This window comes from Mandrillus leucophaeus, unplaced genomic scaffold, assembly GCF_000951045.1.
Source record: "Mandrillus leucophaeus isolate KB7577 unplaced genomic scaffold, Mleu.le_1.0 Scaffold323, whole genome shotgun sequence".
In the NCBI taxonomy this organism is placed as follows: Eukaryota; Metazoa; Chordata; class Mammalia; order Primates; family Cercopithecidae; genus Mandrillus; species Mandrillus leucophaeus.
In genome coordinates, this window is record NW_012103399.1 from 781491 (window position 1) to 788153 (window position 6663).

General features: G+C 49.4%; 2 long non-coding RNA genes across 2 annotated transcripts; one reads left to right on the forward strand and one right to left on the reverse strand.

The window, feature by feature from the left end:
• Window positions 1–648: 648 nt before the first annotated feature.
• LOC105545257 lies at window positions 649–6662 on the reverse strand. The gene is made up of 2 exons (XR_001006894.1): window positions 6629–6662; window positions 649–1775 (listed from the first exon to the last, which is right to left on the reverse strand). It is a non-coding gene; the product is annotated as an uncharacterized LOC105545257 (long non-coding RNA).
• On the forward strand, window positions 3086–4259 carry LOC105545256. The gene is made up of 2 exons (XR_001006893.1): window positions 3086–3239; window positions 3327–4259. It is a non-coding gene; the product is annotated as an uncharacterized LOC105545256 (long non-coding RNA).
• Window position 6663: the final 1 nt, after the last annotated feature.

Sequence of the window (6663 nt, forward strand, 5' to 3'; positions counted from 1 at the left end):
AAAAAAAAAACTAACCAGGCATGGTGACACGCACCTGTAGTCCTGCTACCTGAGAGGCTGAGATGGGAGGATCACCTGAGCCTGAGAGGTGGAGGCTGTGGTGAGCTGTGATTGTGCCCTTGCACTCCAGCCTGGGCAAGAGTGAGACTGTCTTAAAAAAGAAAAAAAAAAGATATGGAAGAATCATATATGCATAGTAAATGAAAGAAGCCAGTCTGAAAAAATTACTTACTGTATGATCCAATATGTGATATTTTGGCAAAGGCAAAACTGAAAAGAAAGATCAGTGATTGTCAGGGTTGCAGGGGGAGGGGTGAATAAGGGGAACCCAGAGGATTTTTAGGGCAGTGAAATTGTTCTGGACGATACTGTAAGGGTGGATACATGTTATTATGCATTTGGCAAAATCCACAGAATGTATAAGAGAAAGAATGAAGCCTAATGTAAACTACACTTTAGCTAATAACAATGTAATGTTGGTTTATCAAATGTACCAACCTAATAAAAGATGTTCACAGCTGGAAAAACTGGGAGTGGGGTGTGAGTGTGGAGTATATGGGAATGCTGGAGTTTCTCCTGAAACGTTTTCCTGAAAACCTAAAACTGTTTTTTTAAAAGTCTATTAAAAAAAAAAAAAAAAAACCCATACAGCATATTAAACAATTTATTAGAGGTAGAATATCAATAATCCAGATGAAAGTCTACAATCATGTCATAACATCATCTAACTCCCTCGATATTTAAAGTCTCAAAAAATTCAGGTATGGGTACTAAGCAGACAGCAGAAACCCAACATTCAAAACAATCACAGCAAAAAGTCATTCCATACAAAAAGACAAAAGAACTCTAAACCAGGAGGCTCACCATGTCTCACCCAAAGTTATGAAGCAGAAGTTTAGCTAATGCCTGAAAGGCGTCCTTTATCTTGATGTTTTTCATTTCAACAAGAAATTCTGAAAACGTCTCAACATCTCTGAGTGGTGAAAGAAGGTATCATCTTCTCTAGCTAGGAAAACGGACAGAGCCGTGTCTAAATGTTTGAGTGGTGTCCGAAGCAGAAAGGGAGCTGTTGTCTTTCAGGGGCCGCCGTGCCTGCCGTTAGGAAATATGCCATTTGACTTGCAAACTGGTTATGGTAGTTGCTGATGAAGAAGAGGAGGAGCCCTGATGTCATTCCTTTTTCACACAGTCTGTCTTCCTGCCCATAACCACACTTTAATCACCACGGGCAATAACCGCGCTTAAATTTTGCATTGTAAAACAGGGATGCAGCAGAAATGGAAAAAGTATCATCACTCATAAAATTTGGAAAATGCAACATGAGACTTCTGTGTTTGAGAGAGAGAGAGAGAATTAACACACACAAACCAGGAAGGAAAAAGAAACACAAGCATCTGCTTTTCATCAGCGAACACAGGCAAAGCAAGGGGCGGCAGAGGCTGTGTCACTGAAGTATCCCAGGACTTAAACATTCCTACATCCGGACTCCTTGGTCAACCAAAGCAAGCCTCTCTGAAAAACTTTTGAAAAATACGCATTGAAAAAATGTCCATGAAATCCACATCATTATAAGCTTCTAAACAGTTTCAGGATTTTGGTTGTTTTTAACGACAGTTCCAACATCATCTAAGGAATATTCTTGTGTAAATCTTCCACTTCCAGTTCCCACATACTTTCATGAATGGGATTATCAGAAAGGTCTGTCATCTTCACAGCCTGTAGGCAGGGCTCAGGGCTGCAGGCCTGAACCATTCCCATCACCATCACATACTTTCCTAGAAAAAGAAGAAAAGCCCATAGTAATGTTCTTTTTTTTCTTTTGAGACAGAGTCTTGCTCTGTCGCCCAGGCTGGAGTGCAATGGTACAATCTCGGCTCATTGCAACCTCCGCCTCCTGAGTTTAAGTGATTCTTATGCCTCAGCCTCCTGAGTAGCTGGGATTACAAGTGCCTGGCCCCACACCTAGCTAACTTTTTTATTTTTAGTAGAGACAGGGTTTCACCTGTTGGCCAGGCTGGTCTTGAACTCCTGACCTCAGGTGATCCACCCACCTTGGTTTCCCAAAGTGCTGGGATTAATAGGCATGAGCCACCGAACCCAGCCATCTTCTTTGGTTTCTGATTTTACCAGGCCAAACAAAACTGTCATGTAAAATGTAATCATGCCCAAAGAATGGAGGCGACGCTCCCGTCAGAGTGAGTTATAATTAGCCTGCTCTGAGGTAGGAGCAGAAAACCTTAGCTTTCCTCTAATCCCGTTCCTTGCTCAATGCTACAGGGTATGTGACTGGTTTCTGTGCACAGGTCACATCCTCTTTCTGCAGACACCCTCTGACCAAGCAAATCCAATTTTCCCTCCACGTTGCCGAAAAGGCTGGGCAGGCAGCCCCCCGCCCCATTGTTCCAACTGCTGGAACCTATCCCTGCCACCTCCTCCAGCACATACAAGCAAATCCACACAAGGGCCGGCTGCCACCGGGATGATCTAATGACATATTAACTGTGACTCTCTTCCCATTCCCTTGGGGAAGTGACTCTCCTTGAAAGCAAAACTTGGCCAGTCTCAACCACACAAAACCCGACTGTGTAAAAGAAAACTCCAAACACTGCAGGAAAGACAGGCCCGGTGCCAGCCCCGCTGCCTGCCCCTGTGAGGCCGCTTTCTGTACGTGGGGCCTGGGGCTTTGACTGAAGGAAGCCAGGCAAGCTGACCCCTGATTCCGCTGTTCAACCCCAGGCAGGATGTGCTCAGGTATCTCAGAACTCCTCCCCACATTCCACCTGGGTCCGTCCGTGACAGAGACTGGTTCTGAAAATGCACTTGCCATTCCCCTCTGAAAGGGCCTAAAGCGCTGGTAGGGTTGGAACCCATAGAAGTAGAATGACTAAACGCCCAGGAAAAGAAGAACAAGCCCGAGGGCATTCCAACCAGGAGAGGGGAACAGGAGCTCTACTAGGAAGGCACACACAGCCAGCCAGATGAGCTCAAAGGCATGCGATGAGACAAATTGGCCCTGTAGGTTCTACCCACACCCTCTCCCACTCCAAAGCAGCTCTCCATTGTCTCTCCCTCTCCTTCCCGCATCCCCACGCCGCAGTTGCCATGACCATTCCAATGGCTCTGGCACATCTCCTGCCAGCTTCCTCCTCTTCGAAACCATCCCCCCGCTCAATGCTGCAGTCAACATTCTTGAATCCACCTCCTGCCTCCAGAACTCAGTTGATCCAAGCACTATCTAGGTAAGCATGGTTTCTCCGATTCTCCTGCAGACAGACAGACAGCAGCCTGAGGGCAGGAAGAGCTTCTCATTCAACTCGCCTCTTCAGCACCTTAGGTTTATGGAAATAAACTGGATGTCCAGAGGAAGAGGTGGTAGGGGAACAGCACTAGAGCAGCAGTGAGGTGAGCAGAGTTCAAGGCCATCTTGAAGCAGGCATGTCCTTCCAGACAGCCACTGAGGCTCTATCCTACCTTCCACCGCTGCCTCAGGCTCCCCAAAAGCACGGGGCTCTATCCCCTCCAAGCCTTTGCACAGGCTGTTCCATGGAGCTGCACAATCTCCCGCCACTGCACACTGACAGAGGGTGCCCAACTGTCTCAGTTTTAACACTGCAAGTCCCACATCCCAGGACCCTCTCAGTCCCAGGCAACCCAGGAGGGTTGGTCCTTATAGATAACTCCAATGCATCCTTCAGGGCTGCCTCTTCAAGCGTTCCCTGAGCCCTTAAGCCTGGATCAGCTGTCCCTCCTCTGCGCCACCTCACTCTTGCCTGCAATGTTACTTTGTGTTTTAGTGGCTCGATTACCTCCCTGCCTCCCTGCCTAATGGCAGTGACTCAACTTTGTCAAGCTGGACTCGGTATTAATTAACAAGAGGAAGTGACAGGGCCCCTGCCAGCTGGCATTCAGGCCAGTGGGTATGTCAGACAGGTTCACCAATGCCCATTGGTTCAAACACTGAAGTATTTACTAGATGCCAGGCTTATGCCAGGGCTGAGACCAGACAGGAGACTGCCCCAGCCTGCCTGCAAGGGGCTTCGCCTGCAAACCAACACACCAAGCAGCATGGGTTACATGCTGGGCCAAGGCTAAGGCCAAGGGTTGGCAAACTTTTTCTGTAAAGGGCCAGATAGTAAATATTTTGGGCTTTTCCCGCCACAGGGTCTCTGTCCCAAATACGCAACTCTAGCTGTAGTGGGACAGAGGCCCAAGACATTCTGTAAATTACCAATGTATTCCAATAAAACTTTACTTATGAACACTGATGCTTGAATTTAATATACTTTTCACACGTCATGATTTTTTTTTTCAACCATTTAAAAATGTAAAATTCCACCATGCGCAGTGGCTCATGCCGGTAGTCCCAGCACTTTGGGAGGCCAGGAGCTCGAGACCAACCAGTCTGGCCAACATGGCGAAACCCCATCTCTACTAGAACTACAACAATTAGCCGGGTGTGCTGGTGCACGCCTGTAATCCCATCTACTCGGGAGGCTGAGGCACAAGAATTGCTTGAACCCAGGAGGTACAGGTTGCAGTGAGCCGTGATTGCATCACTGCACTCCAGCCAGAGAGACAGAGTGAGACTCTGTCTCAAAAACAATAATAGTAATAAATAAAACATTTAACAGCATTTTTAGTTCGCAAGACATGTGAAAAGAGGAGGCCTGTAGTTTGCTGACCCTGTCCTAGACCAACGCTGGGGCTGAGGGCAGGAAGAGAGGGAAAGCTGAAGGGTAAGGCGGTCGGGGGAGGGAACAGGAGCATGTGGCAGTAAACAGGTCCCAATGTTTTGCACCTTCACTATGAGCCAAGTGCAGTGTTAAGGCAGTTGTTTACTTACTGAATCCACACAACAGGGAGGAATGATTCACTCCCTTTTACAAAATAGTACAAGTCCAGAAAAGTTAACAGAAGTGCTCCAGGCAGCTCAGCTGGGAAGCGGTGGAGCCAGAAATTCGACCTAAGCCTGTCTCAGACCAATGCAGCTCAGACCAGACCACTGACCTATCTCTAATTAGACTCCAAGACTGAACAGGAAGGGCCCTTAGGAATGAAGTGATCTTGGCCTGATTTCCCAGGGGAGGGAGTCGAGGTGAGGGAAGGCCCATGGATCCTCAGACCTCCTCACCTTAGACCTCACATCCTCTAGAAGCCTCCCCAGGCCACTCAGCACCTTGCACATCCTCACGGCTCCCCAGGGGTCAGTGATCCTCTGGGACATTTGCTCACCGCCTGTCTCCCAGCAGACTTTATCTGGGTCTCGGCTGCAGCCCAGCACTGCACATGGTGGGGCTGATGTACAACACGTGCTCAGTTGACATCCCAGGGAACAAGTGAGATGGATGTCCACTGCCTGTCACTCAAGACAATTGGTTCTTGGAGCACTTATGTGTCAGGCACTGGGCCAGATGCTGAGGATACCGTTGTCAGGACCACACAGCTCTAGCCCTCCAGTAGCTTGGTCTGGCCCAGTGGTTCTCAAAGTATGGCCCCCAAACACCAGGCATGGTGATGCAGGCCTGTAGTCCCAGCTACCCAAGGAGACTGATGCAGGAGGATTGCTTGAGCTCAAGGCCAGCCTGGGCAACACAGTGAGTCCTCTATCTCAAATAAATAAAACATTTAATAAGTCGAAAGTATGGTCCCCAGACCAGCAGCATCAGCATCACCTGGGAGCTGGTTAGAAATGCAAATTTCCAGCCCCACCTGGACCTCATGACTCAGAAACCCTGAGGGTGGAGCCCCAGCCATCCCAGCTTTAGCAAGCCCTCCAGGAGAGACTGATGCAAACTCAAGCTTCAGCATCAATGGTTTAAGAAAGGTAGCAGGCAGGGCACAGCGGCTCACGTCTGTAATCCCAGCACTTTCGGAGGCCGAGGTGGGCAGATCACTTGAGGTCAGGAGTTCGAGACCAGCCTGGCGAACATGGCAAAACCCAGTCTCTGCTAAAAAATACAAAATTAGCCGGGTGTGGTGGCACATGCCTGTAATCCCAGCTACTCGGAAGGCTGAGGCAGGAGAATCGCTTGAATACGGGAGGTGGAGGCTGCAGTGAGCCGAGGTCGTGCCACTGCACCCCAGCCGGGGTGACAAAGTGAGACTCCGTCTCAAAAAGAAAAAAGAAAAGAGGCAAACACGAGTGAGCTGCAGCCCAAGACAGTTCAACGAATAAGTACAGGAGGGTCTCCCGTTCCTAGGGGTTAGGGAGGACTTCCCTGAGAAAGGTGCATTTGAATTGAGACGTTAAGGATGAGCAGAAGTTTCCCAGGACAGTATTTCCCAAAACTTGATGGCGAACAAGGAAATCAACCGGGGGAGGGGGCTTGTGACAAATGCAGGTGACTGGGTGCCTCCCCAGAAGATTCCCACTAGAGGTGGGAGAGTCCCAGGAATCTGTATTTGTTGAAGGGACTGCTTATCATCAGATCAACTTCACCGAGGAGGGACCAGGAGGGACCGGAGCAAGGTTACCCAAGCGGGGACCCGCAGGGGCAGAGGCCCGGAGGAGAGGCAGACCCGTCCCGCCCCTGCCCCCGTCGAGTGTCAAGACCCGGATCGAATCCGGCCTCGGCAACTTCCCGGCGGACAGCAGGGAAGAGGACGCCCGGTGAGGCTCGGGCATTACCTGGGACTAGGCAGGGCCGCCCGCGCGGCACCCGG